This window comes from Antechinus flavipes, chromosome 2, assembly GCF_016432865.1.
Source record: "Antechinus flavipes isolate AdamAnt ecotype Samford, QLD, Australia chromosome 2, AdamAnt_v2, whole genome shotgun sequence".
Lineage (NCBI taxonomy): Eukaryota > Metazoa > Chordata > Mammalia > Dasyuromorphia > Dasyuridae > Antechinus > Antechinus flavipes.
The window spans coordinates 270,193,630-270,214,679 of NC_067399.1; positions in this window are offsets into that span (position 1 = coordinate 270,193,630).

The following is a 21,050-nucleotide window of genomic DNA, read 5'->3' on the forward strand; positions in this document are numbered from 1 at the left end:
CATTTGAGAACCATTAACCTAACATTAACTTTAGATTTCTTTTTTCCTACTTTTCATAGTCCTACATAATCTGGCTCTTTAATTTTGCTTTCAATTAGTTTCCTAAAAACTACCTCTGATACAAAGAGAAATTCCATTCAGAATAACTGTTGATACCATAAAATATTTGGGAATCTATCTACCAAAGGAAAGTCAGGAATTATATGAGCAAAATTATAAAAAAAGTCTCCACACAAATAAAGTCAGACTTAAATAATTGGAAAAATATTAAGTGCTCTTGGATCGGCCGAGCGAACATAATAAAGATGACAATACTCCCTAAACTAATCTATTTATTTAGTGCTATACCAATAAGACTTCCAAGAAAATATTTTAATGATCTAGAAAAAATAACAACAAAATTCATATGGAACAATAAAAAGTCGAGAATCTCAAGGGAATTAATGAAAAAAAAAAATCAAATGAAGGTGGCCTAGCTGTACCTGATCTAAAATTATATTATAAAGCAGCAGTCACCAAAACCATTTGGTATTGGCTAAGAAATAGATTAGTGGATCAGTGGAAAAGGTTAGGTTCACAAGACAGAATAGTCAACTATAGCAATCTAGTGTTTGACAAACCCAAAGCCCCTAACTTCTGGGAAAAGAATTCATTATTTGATAAAAACTGCTGGGATAATTGGAAATTAGTATGGCAGAAATTAGGCATGGACCCACACTTAACACCATATACCAAGATAAGATCAAAATGGGTCCATGACCTAGGCATAAAGAACGAGATTATAAATAAATTAGAGGAACATAGGATAGTTTATCTCTCAGACTTGTGGAGGAGAAAGAAATTTGTGACCAAAGATGAACTAGAGACCATTACTGATCACAAAATAGAAAATTTTGATTACATCAAATTAAAAAGCCTTTGTACAAACAAAACTAATGCAAACAAGATTAGAAGGGAAGCAACAAACTGGGAAAACATCTTCACAGTTAAAAGTTCTGATAAAGGCCTCATTTCTAAAATATATAGAGAACTGACTCAAATTTATAAGAAATCAAGCCATTCTCCAATTGATAAATGGTCAAAGAATATGAACAGACAATTTTCAGAGGATGAAATTGAAACTATTACCACTCATATGAAAGAGTGTTCCAAATCATTATTGATCAGAGAAATGCAAATTAAGACAACTCTGAGATACCACTACACACCTGTCAGATTGGCTAAGATGACAGGAAAAAATAATGATGAATGTTGGAGGGGATGCGGGAAAACTGGGACACTAATGCATTGTTGGTGGAGTTGTGAACGAATCCAACCATTCTGGAGAGCAATCTGGAATTATGCCCAAAAAATTATCAAATTGTGCATACCCTTTGATCCAGCAGTGTTTCTATTGGGCTTATATCCCAAAGAAATACTAAAGAAGGGAAAGGGACCTGTATGTGCCAAAATGTTTGTAGCAGCCCTATTTGTAGTGGCTAGAAACTGGAAAATGAATGGATGCCCATCAATTGGAGAATGGCTGGGTAAATTGTGGTATATGAATGTTATGGAATATTATTGTTCTGTAAGAAATGACCAGCAGGATGAATACAGAGAGGATTGGCGAGACTTACATGAACTGATGCTAAGTGAAATGAGCAGAACCAGGAGATCATTATACACTTCGACAACGATATTGTATGAGTACATATTTTGATGGAAGTGGATTTCTTTGACAAAGAGACCTAAGTTTCAATTGATAAATGATGGACAAACGCAGCTACACCCAAAGAAAGAACACTGGGAAACGAATGTGAACTATCTGCATTTTTGTTTTTCTTCCCGGGTTATTTATACCTTCTGAATCCAATTCTCCCTATGCAACAAGAGAACTGTTCGGTTCTGCAAACATATATTGTATCTAGGATATACTGCAACATATCCAACATATAAAGGACTGCTTGCCATCTAGGGGAGGGGATGGAGGGAGGGAGGGGAAAAAAAATCGGAAAAGAAACGAGTGCAAGGGATAATGTTGTCAATATAAAGTAATTATTAAATAAAAATTAAAAAAAAACTACTTCTGCTTTGTCAGGTCAATCTAAATTTAGAGTTGCAAGGCATTTTGGGGGTCTTCTAAGTTAGTGGCAAACCCAAATAGACAGAGAGGCTACTAAACTATTATAAAGCTGTCTTTAGGCTACATATTGACTTAGAAAAGCAGATAATATTATCTATGTTCTATTATACTTTTATTTATTTTATGAAAAACTTCATAATTGTATTTTAATTTGGTTTGAATATACTTAAGAGTATTGTCCTGCTAGCCTGTGGGGCACCCAAAGTGTTTTGGGGTGCTAGTCTGGTTAATTTTACCACTAAGCAAACTAGTATGCAAAGAGGTTATGTGATTTTCCCATTGTCATTTTTGTTGTTGAGTCATTTCAATTGTTCAATTCTCTGTGACCTCATTTAGGATTCTCATAGCAATGATACTGGAGTGGTTGGCCATTTCCTTCTCCAGATCATTTTACTGATGAGAAAACTGAGTCAGACAGGGTTAAGTGAGTGACCCAAGGTCACCCAGTGTTTGAGACTGGGCTTGGAATGCTTCTGATTCCAAACTTAGAGCTTTATCCTCTGTACCACCTAGCTTCATATAGAAAGTAAATGATTTCCAGACCCAGGTTCTTGACTGCAATCCAGAACTTTGACCACTAAACTACTCTGCCTATATCTCTCAAGCACACCAGGTTCAAGATGATCATCCCTGTACCTTGTATCTTCTCTGTGTGTGCTCTCCCTTCCTAGAATGTTCTTTTTCCTTCTATTTGTCTTTCCAACCCTATCTATCCGTCTTGGTCTTCATGAAGACAATGAAGTTTTCTCCAATTTGTCTGTGCTAATCTCACCTTTCTTTAAGTTACCATACTATGTATGCTCTTACTTATTATATATAAAATGCCTTGCATCGTTCTGTGAAAATATAACATTGCTTTCACAATGACACTTTGTTTTTGTCTCCCTCACATTAGGTAGTATAGTATTAGGGGACATGATATGCGCACAATGAAGAGTTACCAATTTATAACTTGGTTGGCTTTTTAAAGGGAGTTTGGGGTCAGAAAGAGAAGAGAGAATTGAAGATGAAGAACACAGCATAAGAAAAAGAAAATATATATTTCCTTAAAAACAAAAAAGAAATAAAATTAGGCTTCCTTCTTCATTAACCTCATTGGCAGTGAGAAAAATATTCTTTCAGTGAGATCATATCAGCATCACATCTGAGAGGAATGAGATCCCACCATGACCAAGGAACAAGATATTTCCATACTTGTGATTTCATTGGTGTAGGGAACTTCCAGTGTGGAATCCGTTCCTACTTGGTAACTTGTCTGTATCTTACAGTCTTGAAAAACAAAACAAACATTTCCATATTAATCATGTTGTGAAAGAAAAATCAGAACATAGAAAAAGAAGAAGCAAGCAATAAAAAGCAAATAGAAAAAAAGAAAAAATGATATGCTTTGATCTGCATTCAGTCTCATAGTTCTTTCTCTGGATGTGGATGGCATTTTCCATCATTGGAATTGTCTTTGATCACTGTATTGATGAGAAGAGCTAAGACTATCATAACTGAACATCACATAATCTTGCTGTGTACAATCTTTGTACTGTGTACAAAGTTCTGTAACTTAATAGTCTCAAAAGGTTTGAGAGCCTTGAAAATTTAATTAACAGCTAAACTGTCAGAGAAAGATCTTGAATCCAACTCTTCCTGGTTTCAGTCTATCCACTATACAATGCTATCGATCTCAAAACCTATCTTGTAACATGCTTTAGTGATCTTAAGTCTCTTTCTCTAAAAGTTAAGTCTCTTGGAAAATTAAGTCATCTCTGTGGGCTTATTGAGAGTAGGAAGGACATACAAAACCCCATGAGAGAAGAAAATATTTGTTGTGAAGAACTGTGGAATTTCTATCAGATGATCTGGACTTAAACTGATTTGGCAGTTCTGTGACATTGACCAAATTGTTAAACCTCAGTTTCTTCACTTGCAGAATGTGGCTAATAATAATATAAACATTGTTATTATTATTCCTCATTTCTATAGTTTTTTAAAATCTACAAAACATTTTCCTTCCAATTACTTTATGAGGTATATAAAAAATTATTATTATTATTTACCTTATAGAGTTATGAGGATCAAATGAGATAAGATAGGGAAAGTTCTTGCAAGCTATTTTCACTTCTCTTCCCCTGTATCCCTGTAGCCATCATTTTCTAACTCTCTGGCTCCAAAAGCTTTTGCACAATGCTACCTTGGATTAGTACATCATGCTGGAGTCTAACTACATTTTACCTCTGCTTGGTTCAATTGCAGCCTATTCTATTGGGTTCCATTCTCTTTTTGAGTGTTAAGGGAAGATTAAAAGCTTAACCATATACTTTTAGAAGATGGACATTCTGTGTATTTCTTAGAGGCATTTGAGTAAGCAATAAATCCAGTGGCCCTTGAGAGAGTGACTGACCTAGAATTCTAGGGCTGAGCACCCACAGGAAATCAACCTAAGTTCATATTTTTGTCTATTTTCTGCTATGATCCTTTGAATCTGGGGGCAGGTAAGAGATATAGGGAATCTCCTTTTCTCAGCATGATAAAAAAAAAATCAAAAGCCCTTAAGACTTTACAGATGCACAGGAAGTTTGCACTTATTCCAGAAAGATGAACACTCCTGGAGGAAAGGAATTATTTGTTTTTTCATCTTTGTATTCCCAGCACTTATTGATGAGATTTGGCTCAGGGCAGGGAGTTGTGGGAACCCCTTTCTGGTCAGTGTAGGTCCTTTGTAAATGAATTTATGAACCTGAAAAATTAAACTGGCAAAAGAAGTTTATTATTAGAATTGAGAAGTTAGCTTTTGCAGGCTGACTTTCTTAATGGCAAGGTTCCGACAGAGAAGTAAAGATCTAGCAGAGAAATCCCAACAAAGAGATAAATAGGGGTAGAGTCCTGTTAGGGAAATAGGTGAGAGAGATAAAGAGGGAATAATGCTGAAAAAAGAATGTCTTTTCAGCGGGCAGAGGGTTCCTGCTTGTGGCCTTCTGCAAGGAATTGAGCTGAAGGAAGATTGTTATATGGGTAGCTCTTGGTGGGGGCTGGGAGCGTTTTGAGTTGGAATCAGAATAGAGAATCTTCTAATTGAATGAGTGTCTCTGAACCAATCTCCAACTCAACAGAGTTGGATAGAAATCTCAATCTCTAGCTCAGGCTAAGTAGGAGTGGTCCTGGACTCAACTAGTCCCACCCAGATAACAGAATGAAACCACTTTATCTTGATTAAGGGGCAGGTCTCTCGGGAAGAGCTTCTCTGAGGGAGTTTCCCAAGCTTTCCCCCCAAAGTCTAGGAGAGAGAGAGAGAGTTTCAACTCCTGTCATCATTACCACAGTGTCTATCATGTTAAAAAAAATTTTTTTTTTACTCTGCATCTATAGAGAACTCTATATGAGGTAATTTCCTCCACCAATGAATATCAGCAATATTCAGTCAGTTAACAAACACTTATTAAGTACTATGTACCTGGCACTGTGAAAAGCCACCTCTGAAGAGCTGCTTGGGTTCACTAAAATGTTAAGTGACTTGTTCAGGGTTACAAAGCTAGTAGGGGAATCTGGCTACAAATGGACATGGCTAGAATTGACAGACTAAAAACTCTGTGTATCACTATGTTCTGTTGATGCTATCACGCTAGAAAGGCATCCAGGGTAAGGATATTTCCTGTTTTCTTGCTTGTCTGGTCATTAGTTAAAAAGATGCTTTAGATTGTTGCACATCTAATAACACTAGAGAGTTGGTTTGTGATGATTTCATGTCTCTGGTTCAGAAAATATTGCCTGCTAGTACTTAAAAAAAAAGACTACTTCCTTTTCTTCTAGTATCACTTACAGTGGGAAATAAGAACCTGCAACCCCACATCATGAAGGAGTCACTGTCCCAATATTGCTCTGATTTCTCCTGTCAAGAAAAAAGTAGTCTAGTACTTTATTTAATGAGTGGTATCAAACTCAAATAGAAACACCCTCCTGCTGATCTCATATTGACATAGAAAACCACAAATTAACATTCTTAATGTTGTATCCTATTTTTATTTCTTTTGTTAAACACTTCCCAATTACATTTTAATCTGGTTTGAATTACATTTGGGAGTTTTGTTGGCCACATGCAGCCTGTGGGTCATGAATCTGAAACCTCTGATTTACATTATTGCACCAAGAACTTAATATTTACCGCTTCTGGGAATTTTTTTGTTTTGTTTTGTTTTAGGAATTACAAATAAATTAATTTACACTAAGATTTTAGGGGTTAAATATTATCCTTTCTGGGAATCTTTGCTTTTTGTTTTAGGAACAAATAAATTCATATACACTAAGACTTTAGGAACTAAATTTTATTATTTCTTGAAGTATTTGCTTTTTAATTTAGGTGCAATAAAAAGAAATGATGCTTAACACAATAAAATAAAACACTATGGATAGAGTTTCAGACATCAATTATAGAAATTACCACACATAAGTGGCCTTGTAGTTAACCTAAAGGTAATCAAAGCCAGTCTAGTTCTGATGAGGTCAAAATAGCAAGATCTACTTAGAAATAAACATGTGACAAATTCATGATGGCCATTCTCTTTGGCAAAAGGCAGATTTATTTAGAGAAGGTAAATTAAGAGGTAAAATGACAATAGAAGTGGCAAACATAAAATAAAGTTAGAAGAGCATATAGTTAGCAAGAAAAAAGACAAGTTCCCCAGGAGAACTCACAATTAACCAGTAGAAAGGAAATACTATACCACAGGTAGGAGTAAGCCATTTACTGGCAAGTTAGATTCAACAGAGTTAGATAGAGTAATAAGAAAGACACCATTAGAGGGAAGACACTATGAGGAAGGAAACAGGGTACCTCATACTGGATTTAGTTGTGAAGAGAACTTAGCAAAGATCTTCATCATAAATGGATCTTTTATAGGGGAAACACAGTCTTGGATTTTTTTTTTCTTCAGGGAAACCAGAGAAGTAAAGGTAGGAACTCAGAGGAAGGGGTCAACGAGCCAAGTGGTAGACCAAGTCCCAGATCTGCCTAAAGATATGGTAATCAATTCCTCAGAAATTGTTGTGAATGTCTTCAAAGATGTTAACTAGATTAGAGACAGGATGGATGAATTAACAATAGACATGACTTCACATTATTCTATACAAACAGGATTCCAGACAGGGGAAGATAGTTCACATCAGTTCTAAGTTTTCTGATATGCTTTGAAAATCTACTCTTAATCAAAAATCTAATTTCCCTATGATTGTAGGTCTCTGTCTCCATGATCTCTGTAAGAAGCTTTTCCTATTCCTCCTTAATTGTAAGAGACTAACCTAAATTTATCCCATATATGTGTTCATACATAGTTTATATTTATGTTTTCTTCCCAACAAGACATTTAACTCTGTATGAATAGGGACTAGAGGGACAGCTAGGTGGTGCAGTAGAAAAAGCACCAACCCTGAAGTCAGGAGGACCTGAGTTCAAATCTGGCCTCAGATACTTAACACTTCTTAGCTGTGTGACCCTGGGCAAGTCACTTGACTCCAATTGCCTCAGGAAAAAAAAAAAAGTGCTGATTTTTGCCTTTCTTTGTATTGCCAGCACTTAGCACATTGGCACCTAGTAGGTACTGAACGTGTTCTAGTTGTCTTACCGACTTTCTCTGGGGACAGCACTACTGGCATATTTTGTTGTGCATTTTGAATTGTAGTGAGTATTCAATGTATCCATTTGGTGCTTGAGTATGTTTTCTGGGTTTCTGGATGAGTCATCTGGAAGAGGAGTTCCTTAAGATCTTTTATTTATTTTGTATTTTGTATGAAATGTATCATCTTCTTGTGCCCAGAATTCTTTAAAGGAAATATCACTTCCAAAACAGCATATTGTCCTGAGTGGTAGCCATCATCGATTCCTCTGGATCATGGGGGCAGACAGGCACTCAAGACTACATGCTGGCAAATGTGTGCCCACCATAAACAGAGCATGAATGCAGCCAAGAACACTTACTTTGTGAATTAAGAACTCTTGGTGACCTATAAGAAGTTGTGAAGATTCTCTTTGTGCATATTTTTAAGAATTTGGAAGAACAATGTCCTACTGTGAATAATCTGAGATACTATCCCAGTATAAGACAAACTCCTTGAGGACAGGGATTTGTTTTTGCATTTGTATCCCTAAAGCTTTGGGTCTTCCTAGAATCACAGAACCTGAGAGTTAGATGGGACCTCAGAGACAATTTAGTATTTTCTTGTGGTTTCTCAGCTGTTTTTCAATTATGTCTGACTCATGGTGACCCCATTTGGAGTTTTTGTGGAAAAGATATTGGAGTAGTTTGCCATTTCATCTTTAGTGCATTTTGCAGATGAGGAAACTGAGGCAAAGAGGGTTAAGTGAGTCTGAGGCCAGAGCTGACTCCACTCCAGTCCTGACTCCAGACCTGACACTTTATTCACTACACCAGGGCTTCTTAAACATTTTCCACTCATAATCCCTTTTCTCCTGAATTTATATATATGTATATGTGTATGTATGTATATGTATGTATGCATATGTACATATATATGTATATGAAACATTTGCTGATAATAAATTATAATTTCATGACCCCACCTTCAGTTATGAGATCCCATATAGGGGAATGGCCCATAGTTTAAGAAGATGGGCACTATACTACTTAGTTGCCAGAAAATAGAGTAGCGGGTTTTGGGGCTGAAGGTCTTACTAGAAACAGGTATGCACAAACCCATCAGCATGGGAGGTATTATACAAGCACATAGCAATAAAGCACAGGCTAGCAGTGATGACTCTCCCCACAACTAGTGCAGGCTCAATGTGGTGTAACAAACATGAATTGTACATGCAAGTAGTGATATAGCAAACAATATGAATCAACATGGTGTTGTAAAAGATTTCCAGAAGTCCTAGAAGGAGAGTATGTAAATAACAATCACATATACTCCTTCTTCAGCAGCCAAGAGATAGTCCAAAAGCAATCTATTGTCCATTACTTCAAGTGTCAGGGAATCCAATGATCCCTGCAAGTTTTTGAAGTCCTGCAACAGTCTTATCATGTCTCAGGGATTCCAATGATTCCTGAGGGTTTTGAAGTTCAACAATTTTTGATGTCCATGAGTCAAACACCATAACTGCCATGCTCTTTCAGTGGTGGGCACAGTCAGCAACAGAATCACCCAATGTTTCTTGGGTCTTCTCCTTCGTTTCAAGGGTCTGCTCCGTCTCTCTCCAATGGACAAGGCGAATGCAGCTCATTGGCACCCATCTGATTCCTTCTCTATCTGTAGAGATACAAGCAAACCCTCTTCCCCAAGCAGTTAACCTATCTGGTCCCTTTCATTCACCACTTTCTGGGTCTCTCCACATCACCTGGCAATTATTTAAAGATAGTGGAGCTGCTCATGCTGGACACTGCCCTTCTTGTCTGCCGGAGCCAGTGCATTTTTGTCAAAAATCAAGAAGTTAATTGTATAAAGAGATAGATTTAGAAGTTCTCTATGGTTACCTGTGGCTCCCCCTTTTTTTTCTTTTTTGGAGGAGCATCTTAATGTCTCTGTTTCTCCTCTCTACTATTGCCTGTCCTTGAGGATTAAAGGGTATGCCAGTGGTGTGTAAAATCTTATACTGTGCACAAAAGTGTGCAGAATGTTTAGAAGTATATGCAGCTCCATTGTCTATTTTTATTGTTTGTGGCACACCCATAATTGCAAATGTTTGTATAAGGAAATTCAGTGACCACTCGGGCTGTCTCTTTTGCTGCTGGCATTGCAAAAGTGAATCCTGAAAAGGTGTCTACTACAACATGGATAAAAGATAGATGACCAAAAGATTTATAATGGGTCACATCCATTTGCCAAATTTCATTGGGTCTCAAACCACGAGAGTTCTTCTTTGGAGGGAGCCTAGGAGCGTGGAAAGGAAGGCAAGCTGTACAGGCTTTTACTGTGCTCCTAGCTTCCTCTTTTGTTATCCCAAATTGCAAACATAAAGCTTCAGCAGACTGATATTTAGAATGAGACTTGAAATAAAGTCTTGCTGCTTGAAATAAAGGAGTATTGGCCAACATGGTTAGAAGGCTATCTTTCATTGAATTGCCATCAAAAATAGGACCTGGAAGTCCACTATGTGAGTGGACATGCAAGATATAAATCTTACCTGGATGCTTTCTCACTTGCTCTTGAAGTTCCTTAAAAAGCTGATATATATTGGAAGCAACAAATTTTATTTGGGCTGTGGCAATTCTTTGTACCACACCTACTGAATGGGCCGAATCAGATATTATATTTACATCTCCTGAATAATAAGTAAGAGCTAGAATGATTGCATACAATTCATTCTGTTGAGTGGACTGAAAAGGAGTTCTCACTACTCTCTTTATAGTTAAATCATAAGAGTATACAGCACAAATGTTATGTTTGGATGCATCTGTAAAGATACTTGGTCCTTTAAGAGGAACTTTAGAAACCTTTTCTTCAAGAATCCATTATCAATTATGTAATAGTCTGGTTATGTTTAATAGAGACTTATGTGTAAAATTTGGAGCTGTGGCCAATAAAATTTGCCACTCTGGGATGGTCTCACAGCATACATTAATTTGTGTATTAGTATAAAAGGTGTATATCTTGTCAGGTCTTATCCCAGATAATTGTACTGCTTGCTTAATGGCCTTTAATAAGATTCTAGCCACAAGCACTGGGTAAGGAGTAGGCTTTGTTCTGGTTGTGCTGGGAGGTTCACCCATCCTATCATACTGTCTCCTTGATGAAGGACTGCTGTGGATGCCTCTTTTGTAGCAAAAACTGATATTTCCAAGGATTTTTGAGTGGCTCTTTCAACCACATTGGATAAAGCCAGTTCAACTTCTCTCAAAGCCTCTTGAGCTTCTTTTGTAAGCTGGCGTGGTGATTTTAAAGCACTGTCTCCCCTTAAAATGTCATATAATGATTGCAATTGATTGGTAGTCAAGCCTAACACTGGATGCATCCATTGGATATCTCCTATCAATTTCTGAAAGTCATTTAAGGTGTTTAGCTTCTCTGTCCTTAAGGAAAGTTTTTGTACTATAAGTACCTTAGGGTATACTTCATATCCTAAATATTGAAAAGGAGCATGTCTTTGAATTTTTTCTGGAGCTATATGCAATTTGTAGTTCCTTAGTGTTTCTATGGTCTTTTTGTAGACATGCTTCTAACATTTGCTCCTCAGGTGCACACCCCAATATATCATCCATGTAATGTAATAACATTACTTTTGGAAATGCTTTTCTTACTGGAGTAAGAGCCGCAGCAACATACACTCGACACATAGTAGGGCAGTTTTTCATTCCCTGTGGCAAAACTGTCCATTCATATCTTTTATAAGACTTAGCTAAGTTAACACTAGGCACCGAAAAGGCAAATATTTTCACATCCTCCTTATCTAGAGGGATAGAATAGAAACAATCCTTAAAGTCTATAACCCAAAGAGGCCATTCTCTAGGCAATTAAGTAGGAGATGGAAGCCCAGGTTGAAGAGTTCCCATAGTTTCCATCTGTTCATTTACCTTTCTTAAATCAGTCAACATCCTCCATTTTCCAGATTTCTTTCTTATAACAAATACAGGGGAATTCCAAGGACTTAGAGAAGGTTGTAAGTGCCCTTGGTCAAGTTGCTCCTGTACTATATCTAATAAGGCCTGAATTTTTTCACTATTTAAGGCCACTATTTTATCCACACTGGTGTATCGGTTTTCCATTGGATAGGAACAGGTGAAAGTGTTGGCAGGCCTTCAACAGCAGCTCTGCCTAAAAAACCAAAGTACTGATTTGTAATTTAAATTGCTGTAAGATGTCTCTTCCCCACAGATTAATGGGGATTTTTTCAACTATAAAAGGACACAGGAATTGTAAATGGAGTAAAAACTCCTGTTTTGCCTTCAAAAGTCCATCTCACAGGGGTAGCACTAACTTCAGCTGCTATTGATCCTCCTGACTGCACCAGTTGGCACCTGTAATGACTGTACTATCTGCACCTGTGTCTATCAATCCTTCTAATAGTATGCCATTTATATAGATAGTGAGCATAGGTTGGTCAGCTGTAATTGGTGTAGTCTAGAATACTCCTGGATTCTGTTGTGGGAGTCAGAATCTGGGCAAATATCACCAGATTGCCTATTAGAAGTCTGTATCAGTAAACCTGATTCTGCTACTTCTCCTGGGTGATAAGTCACAAAATGTCTACCTGTATTAGTGACTGGAATATTATCTACACATTCCCCAGTTTCCCACATCAGTGTATGAATGGACACTGTTTTGTAAGTACTCTCAGGAGGTGAAATGGTCAAGCCTACTGTGCCTGGAGGCAAGGGATCTATAGGCTGGAGAGGAACAGATTTCACCTCTCCAGGGGGTTTCTCAGCAGTCCCAGCTGCATACAACTCTATTCTCCCCAATTGTAATTCCTTTCTCCCATCAGGTTGCTTCCTGATGCAACTTCTAGGCACTCTCTGGGTGTAGCATCAGCTGCCATCATGCCCCAAGTGTTTTTTGCCTTGGACCCTGAGTCTGGGCCCCTCATCCTGTTTCCCTGAATCAGTCTACATTCTGATGACCAATGGAAACCTCTGTTGCATATTGGACATGGGGTTTTGGGTCTTGTTCTCCCATCCTGTTTTCTCACTCTGTCTCTATGCCAACATTGAGCTTTCAAATGCTCTACTTTACTACATTGAAAGCATTGAAGAGTCTCTCTGGAAATCTCTTGCCAAAAAGGACCCTGTCTTCCTATGTTCGGATCTTGGGAAGTCTGCATCATAGCCTGGGTATAAAAGGCATTTGTGCCCTCGGTGGCACAGCATCTTACGATCTCCTCTAAAGGAGCATCCTTGCATAGTCCTTGTATAATTCTTCTACAAACCTCATTAGCATTTTCTTTAGCAAGTTGCCTTATCATAATGTCTATTACTACATTTTCACCAGTAGTTTGTATGACAGCTGTCTGCAGATGTCCCACAAAATCAGCAAAGGGTTCATTTGGCCCTTGTGCTATTTTTGTGAAGGCCTCTCTTCTGTCTTGTTTACTTGGGAGAAAGCCCCATGCTTTGATAGTAGCAGCAGCAATTTGCTCATATGCTGCTATGGGGTAAGTAATTTGTGCTGAAATGTCTGCATAAGAACCTACACCTGTTAGTTGGTCACAGGTGATTTGTGTATTAACTCCACTATGCCTATTTTGTTGGGCTTGTATCCTACAGAGCTCACTATATTCAGAAAGCCACAACAAGTGTTGTCCAGGTTCTAAACTTGTCCTTGCTATAGATTTCCAGTCCCCAGGGGTTAAGACTTCATAAGTCAAATTCTGTAATAACATCTTAACATAAGCTGATATAGACCATAAAGAGTAAAAGCCTTTTTCAGGTCTTTGAGGATTCTAGATCAAAAGGAATGTATCTTCTGCTTTCTTGACCTGAAGAATTAAGCTGTTCAATCACAGGATAAATTCTTAAATCAGCTGTATTCTGCTCTTCTTCTTTGGCTTTAAATACTGCCTTTTGCAATCAAGTCATAGGAGGGGGTGATTGCTAGGGGAGTGGGGGGGGCAGGGCGATATTGGTGATGTCACTGCTCCTCCCACTCCTCCTCCTCCCTCCACCCAGGAAGGTGAAGTTGATGGGGGAGGTCAAGAGCCTGCTCGGGTGCAGGCAGAGTTGAAGCTGGGCTATGAGAGTGAGAATCAGTATGCCCTTCAAGTTCACTTAACTCCTCATGCCCTCTGGTGATATTCCCATTAATCTGTCCCTTCTCTTCCTCTTTCTCCTCACACTTCCTTATCTAGCTGTTCTTAAAACTTTTGTTTTTTTCTAGAACTTGTGGGATTCTTTAAGGACAATTGTATTATGTTGTATATATAGAATGTTTCCTTAGAAATTGAATCAGGACCTTTATCATTGTTGTATTCACATAGTTGATCTCCTACTAGTTTTCAATTATCTGCCTCTATACCTTCTTCCCTTAAGAACCAAGGGGACATGCATTCTAATGTTTCCAAGAGTCCACCGATCTGCTCCCAAGTTATAAGCAAACCTTGCCTTTTTATCAACCTAGTATACTTTCTGTAGAGCTCCCATGTGGTAGAGGAGAATCTTTTCCTAATATCTGCCCCATTTCAGCTAGAAAAGGAAAGTTACTAATTTAGCTCTTAACAAAGTAAGTTCTCTGTCTAGTTTAATACTCACCCTATTTCCTGGTCACAGGGACTTCTCCACTGAAATTAGGGTCCTTGGTCCACATTGGGTGCTAAATGTAAAGTACAGGCTAGCTCCCTGGAGGGTCTCAGGATCAGGCAGAGTCAGGATAAATCAAAGTCCTTGGTCTTTCAGGGAAGAAGTAAAGGAGGCAGGGAAGCTGTCAGTCGGTTTGCCAAAGATGTATCCTGGATTCTGGAGTCCAGAGTCTCCAGTCTCTCTTCTCCTTGTCCTGCCACTAAGTGCCTCTCCCTTCTCTTCCTCCTCCCTCTAATCTTTGCCTATATTATCTTACTACCAAACATTCAGCAAGCACCAATGGTGAGGAGAGCCATTATCCAAATAAATGCTGATAAAGCCATTGTCTCACATCAAATAGGTAGCCTTAAATGCTTTCTTGTCTGATTCAGAGTTTCAGCCCTCTACACTGATAGTCAAAAAGATTTTTGCAATTTGAGGCTGTATTAATAGAAACAGTATCTACAGTAGAGATGTGATTATTTCCATTATTCTCAGACTTAATCAGACACATTGGTAATGCAGACATATTCCACTTACAGTCATTTATCTTGTTTTTGAAAATAAGATATTAGGTGAAACAATATTACAAGAGATAAGTAAGTTTCATAGGTCCAATGTTCCATATCAGTGATTGGCTAAAAATGTGGCAGTGAGAATTTATGACTTTAGAGGTACACCCAGATCTCCTTCATTATTAAAATAACAACAACAAAACTTTAATTTGCTCCTGCATCCCCCCATCCCCCCCACCTAATTATATGTCTCCTCCCTTTCACAGCCAAATTCCTAGAAAATGTTAGCAAGTTTCCTTCCATTTCTTTACCTCCCACTCATTTCTCAATGCATTGCAATCTGCTTTCTTACTCCACTTCTTGACAAAAATTGCACATGCTAAGGTTATCAATGATCTATTAAGAGATTCTCCAATCTTTTCTCAGTTCAACCTTCTTGTCCTCTCTGGAGCATGTAACATTATTGACCCCTTTTTTTTCCTGCATGTACTCTCATCCCTTTGTTTTTAGAATACTACTCTGCCTGGTTCTTCAGCATTTCTGACTACCCCTTTTCAATTTTCTTTGCTGAATCATCACTTATATACCACCTCCTTTGCCAGGCTGTACCCTAAGACTCTTTCTTAGTTGTCCTTCTCTTCCTTCTCTATATTCTCTCTCTTGATGAACTCATCAAAATCTATGAACTCAGTTATCATTTCTATGCAAATAGTTCTCAAATCTATGTGAGTACATACATGATCCTCCACTCTTCTCTCTCCTGAACTTCAGTTTCACATTGCCAACTGCTATTTTGACATTTCTACCTGGATATCCCAAGAATATATCAAACCCAATATATCTAAAACAGAGCTCATTAATTTCCCCCCAAACCCATCCTCTTTTATATATTCTCCATTTCTACTGAAAATCTTTTCAATGAGGTTTACCATCTTGGAGTCAATCTTGATTCTTACCTTTCCTTCATTCCTTGTATCCAATCAGTTGCTTAATCTTGTTGGTTCTGATTTTACAGCATGTTATTTTTCCCATTCTTATGACAACCACTCTATTTCAAAATCTCATCACCTCTCTTCTGAATTATTGATTATTATAATAATTTTCTAATTGATTTCCTACTTGTCTCTCCTCCCATTCATGCTGGTATTCTAAAGTTGGTATTCTAAAAATACATTCTGGCAATGTCAGATTCTGCTGATAATTTAAAGCACATTATTATTATAATGTGTTATTATTAATTATTCAAATTACTGTTCTACATATACTCTATGTGCTAGCCCAATTGGCCTATTTACTGTTCCCCGTGGACAACATTCCATCTTCCTTTTGCCTTTATTCCTATCTCTCAAGCTTGAAATATTCATCCTGAATAATTCTACCTCTTGGTGTCCTCCACTCCACTTCATTAAGGCTTAACTCAGATTGCATTTCCTAAACAATACCTTTCCTGTTGCCCTCTATTATTAGTGTGTTCCCCAACTCCCATCAAGTTAACTTGTATTTTCTTTATAGGTGTTTGATATTTACTCATCTATGAACATGTTGAGTTTTCTCTCCCACCCCATTAGAGTGTAAGCTCTTAAAAAAATTGGGACTGATTCTTTGACCCAGATATTATTTTTGGCCACTATTAAATATTCCACTATTAGACATATATCCCCAAGAAGGTCATTGATAAAAAAAAAAAAAGTCACCACGTAGGCATTATAATAATACTTTTTTGGTCAGGAAACAAATTAGAAATTCATTGACTAAAGAATAGTAAACAAATTGTACTATATGAACATAATGGAATATCACCATCCTGTAAGAAATAGTAAATACAGAGAAGCATGGAAAAACTTATATGAGCTGATACAAAGCAGAACAAAAAAATTATTCACAATGATTACAGCAATATAATTGGAAAGAGCAACAAACTATAGAAAGTTAATTTGACAGCATTATTAGAAACAATAGCAACAATAACAAAACATGATTTCATAAAAGATATATCAGTTAATAATCATTTATTAAGTGCTTTCTATTGTGCCATTCCTTTGTTAAGTGCTGCAGATACAAGAAAATATAAAGAAAGTCCTTTTACTTAAGAATTAATGGGAAAGACAACATAAAAACAACAACATAATAAAAAGATATGCAAGAAAAATTGGGCATGATCAACAAAGGGGGCGTATTGGCACTAAGGGAGATCAGGAAAGGCTTCTTAAAGAATATGAGATTTTAGTTGAAACTTTAAAAAAGAATAAAAGGCAGAGAAGAGAGAGAGAGATTCTAGGCGTGGGGGATATTTTCTAGTAAAAATGCCTAGACTCAGAAGATGAAATACTTTGTTCAAGGTATAGTAGGGAGACCAGTATCAGTGCATCACAGGATATGTAAGAGTTTAAAAAAAAAAAAAACAAAACCTAGAAAGGGGACAAGGCTGGAAATGGTTTTGATTGCCAAAGGATTTTAGAAATGTACAGACCTATCTTTTAAAAAATTAATTTAACAGCTGAGTGGAAAACATTTAAGTGGGAAATATTTGAAGCAGGGAGACTAAACAGTAAGCTTGAGATAATAATAAAGTCCTGCAACAGTGTTGACTGTGTCAGAGGAGAGTAGAAGGCATAACACAAAGGTTAAAATCTGTAGGATTTGGAAATGGATTGGATATGGTGGGAGAACTAAAGAGTTGGGGTTAATGCCTAGGATAAAAGCCTAGCTAACTGGGAAGATGGTGGCACCCTCAATAGTAAAAGAGAAGTTAGGAAGAGGAAAAACAGTGGGGGAAAGATAATGTGTTCAGTTTTAGACATGTTAAGTTTAAGATGCCTACATACATCAGTTTGAGATGTTCAATAGGCAGTTGGAGAAGTGAAATTGGAGATTAGAAGAGAGATTAATGCTGAATAAGATCAAAGAATAATTAGCATAGAGATGCTAATTAAATCCAGAGGTACTGATTAAATTAACAAATGAAATAATATAGAAGCAGAGGAGAAGAGAGCCCAGAATAGAGCCCTGGAGAACATATGTAATGAGCAAGCATGACTTGAATGAATCCAGCACAGGACATTAAGGAGTGGTCAGACAGATAGCAGGAAAATCACAAAAGAGTAATGTCACAGAAATCTAGAAAGAAGAGAGTATAAAGGAGAATAGGATAATACAGTTTCAAAGTCTTCAGAATGGTCAGGAAGGATGAGGATTGAAAACAGATCATTAGATTCAGCAATTAAAGGTAATTGATGACTTTGAAATGAGAAGTTTTGATCAAATGATGAAACCAAAGGGGAAAAAAAGGAGCAAATGGACTTCTCAAGGAGAAGAAAGAATGGATGGATGTCAAGGCTTTTTTGAGAATGATGGGCAGAAAGGCATTTTTTAGGTAGTAAGGAACAGACATTAGATAAGGAGAATGTGAAGATTAGTGAGCAAGTGGGAATGATATGAGCAATATACTTATATATGTCATAGAAAGACAATGGAATAGAATCACTTGTGCATATAGAGGGGTTTACCTTAACAAAAAGAGAAGGATCATCTCTCAACTGCGAGAAAGAAATGAAGGAGATAATAGAAAGCATCTAGCACAAGTGAGATGAGGGAGAGAGGGAAAGAGGAAGCTCTTAGTAAATGGCCTAAATTTTTTCTATAAAAGATGAGGCAAACTTTTTATCTGAGAATGTAAAGAAAGAGGGAGCCGTGAAAGATTTAAGGAGGAATTTAAAAATTTTTTAAAAGCTATTTGGATGAGTGGGATAGTGAGTTAAGTAGGAAAATGTAACAGGATTGCCTTACTGCAATGAGGGATCCATTTATATTATAATGGACCCAGTTATCCCAGTTCCGTGGTATTCTCTAGATTCATTTAATTGCACATAATTAGGAATAAAGATAGTGGAGATGAGATTAAAACAAGGTTGAAGTTTAGCAGAATAAGATCAGCAATGGGATAAGAGGGTAAAGGACTCAAGAGAAGAGTACAGAATTGAAGTGGTTTACCAGGGAACCAAAGTGGAGGAATGAATATATAGCTAGTTCAGTGGCCTGGGAAAAAAACTGAGGAGTCAAATACAGGGCTTGGCATTGCAAGACAGATTAAGTTGTGGAATGATAACAAATCGTGATCAGATAAGGGAATTTCAAAGTTCATGCACATGGAAGTGGGATGCTAAGATCAATGGTTCTTTTTTATGTTATTCTTTATACTCTCTTCTTTCTATGACACTTTCTGTGACGTTTTTGTGATTCTCCTTCCATCTGTCTGAGCACCCCTCAGACTCTTTTGCTGGATTCATTCAGGTCATGCTTGCTCATTATGTGTGTTCTCTCGAGCTCTATTCTGGGTCCTGTACTCTTCTGCTTTTATATCTTTGAGTATGGTTGACATGAAGTGGAGGAATAGATTATGTGAAATAAATAAGTTAGGAAATGTGAGGTTAGAATGCTTGAGGGATTATCAATATGTATATTGAAAGTCCTCTAGTATGAGGCAGAAGGAGGAGAAAAATACCATGAGTCAAATGCTGAACTCATTGAGGAAAGCAGGACAGTATCCTGGAAGTTGGCAGAAAATAGCTATGGAAATTTTGATTGGGTGGTAGTTATGGATTGAATGAACCTCAAAATAGGAGTAATTACTTAGTGATTGTGGTGGAGGGAGAACCTGGAAGTGACAATAGGGAACAAGGAATGACCAATTCCCCCATTTAGGTCAGTGAGTCAGGGGGAATGAATCAAAGTGCAGACATCATTGGAAAGGTTAAGAAGGTTGTGTTATAAGAAGAGAACCAGATCTTTGTCTTCTGTCCTTCTGTCTCTCTTTCTTTTTCCCTGTTTTTTTCTGTCTGTCTTTTTCTCTTTGACTGTCTCTCTCCTCATGTATATCATCAGATATCTCTGTCTCTCTTGCTTCCTTTTTCCTTCTCCTGTCTCTCTCTCTCTCTCTCTCTCTCCTCTCTCTCTCTCTCTCTCTCTCCCCCTTTCTCTCTCTCTCTCTCTCCTCTCTCTCTCTCTCTCTCTCTCTCTCCCCCTTTCTCTCTTTCTCTCTCTCTTTCTCTCTCTCTCTCTCTTCTCTCTCTCTCTCTTTCTCTCTCTCTCTCTCTCTCTTTCTCTCTCTCTCCCCCTTCTTTCCCATCATTTCTCTATTGTTTAACACATCAATCTAATTATTCCACTTCCAGCACCCTGCACAGGTCCTTTTCCTATGCCATCTGCTCAGTCCTATAATGACCTCATAGTTTATTGATGCCAAACTACCTCCCCTGTTTTTTCAAAGGCTATCTTATGTCCTGCTCCCATTATGAAATCAGCTTCCTGTAAGGGAAAACAGAGGAATGATTTCTTCCTGCTTTTCTCATGATGTCTATAAGCTACCATCATCCACTTAATTAAGATGGCATATTGTCTCATAAAATGACATAAAAATCTATCCCCAATATATTGAGAGAATGATAGAGCTGTGGAGAGACAGAGAGACAGACAACAAGAGAACTCTTTGCTGATTCTTGGTCACCTTTCATTGTAAATTCCTTTTCAGGAGGAAACCTGTATAGCTCCCATTAACAACAGCTCCTATTTCTATAGCTCGTATAGAACCAAGTCCATATTGAAAGTGTGGTGCTGGTAATAGTTTTAAGAATGAAGACATGAAAGACACTGTACTAAACATCAGTTTGGTGCAGACCACCAAGGCTGTGAGTTTCAAAGTCAAGCATTGTATTACAACTGGTTCATTTCCTATGCAATCATTTGCCAAATCATATTGATACAACCCTTCTATCCAAATTTATGATTATCTTGCCACTTATACAGTTACTTGAATTCAGGTTATTACTACCTTTCACCTGGACTGCTTCCAATTGTACTTCCAGATTCTAGTTTCTCCTCTCTCCAATCTACCCTCTGCATAAAGGCTTCAATAATCTGCCAAAAGCACATGTGACCATGTCACTCATTGGCTCAAGAATCTTCAATGGCTCCCTACCACTACTTAGAGAAAATACAAGTTCCTCGATTTTTAATTAAATCCTTTCACAGTCTTGTTCTAGTCTATCTTTCCTGGCTTATTTCACATTGTTCTTCTACATATACTTTGCATACAAACTAGCCAATTGCTTTTCTCCAAACTTGGAATAAGTTGTGCCATGTGCCTAGAATACACTCTTTTCTCACCATTGCCCTTTAGAATAGCTGAGTGGAATTCAAGGCTTAGTTAAG